Genomic DNA, 217 nt, shown 5'->3' with positions numbered 1-217 from the left:
GGACTCAGCCTGTTGACCTGAAATATAGCTAGTATGGTAACCATCTAACAAATGATTATTGGAATATACCAGTCCTCCATCGAACTGTTTAATCATTATAGAAAAATATCTATATATATGACTCATGGTAGTGAATCAGTGTAAAAGTTGCAGAAAAAAAAGAATGTGTGCCAAGCAGACAGCTGAATACCCGACATTCTACAGCAATAGATAAATC

This window comes from Penaeus monodon, chromosome 31, assembly GCF_015228065.2.
Source record: "Penaeus monodon isolate SGIC_2016 chromosome 31, NSTDA_Pmon_1, whole genome shotgun sequence".
Lineage (NCBI taxonomy): Eukaryota > Metazoa > Arthropoda > Malacostraca > Decapoda > Penaeidae > Penaeus > Penaeus monodon.
The sequence above is the reverse complement of the archived record's forward strand: the minus strand, read 5'-3'. Positions refer to the sequence as shown.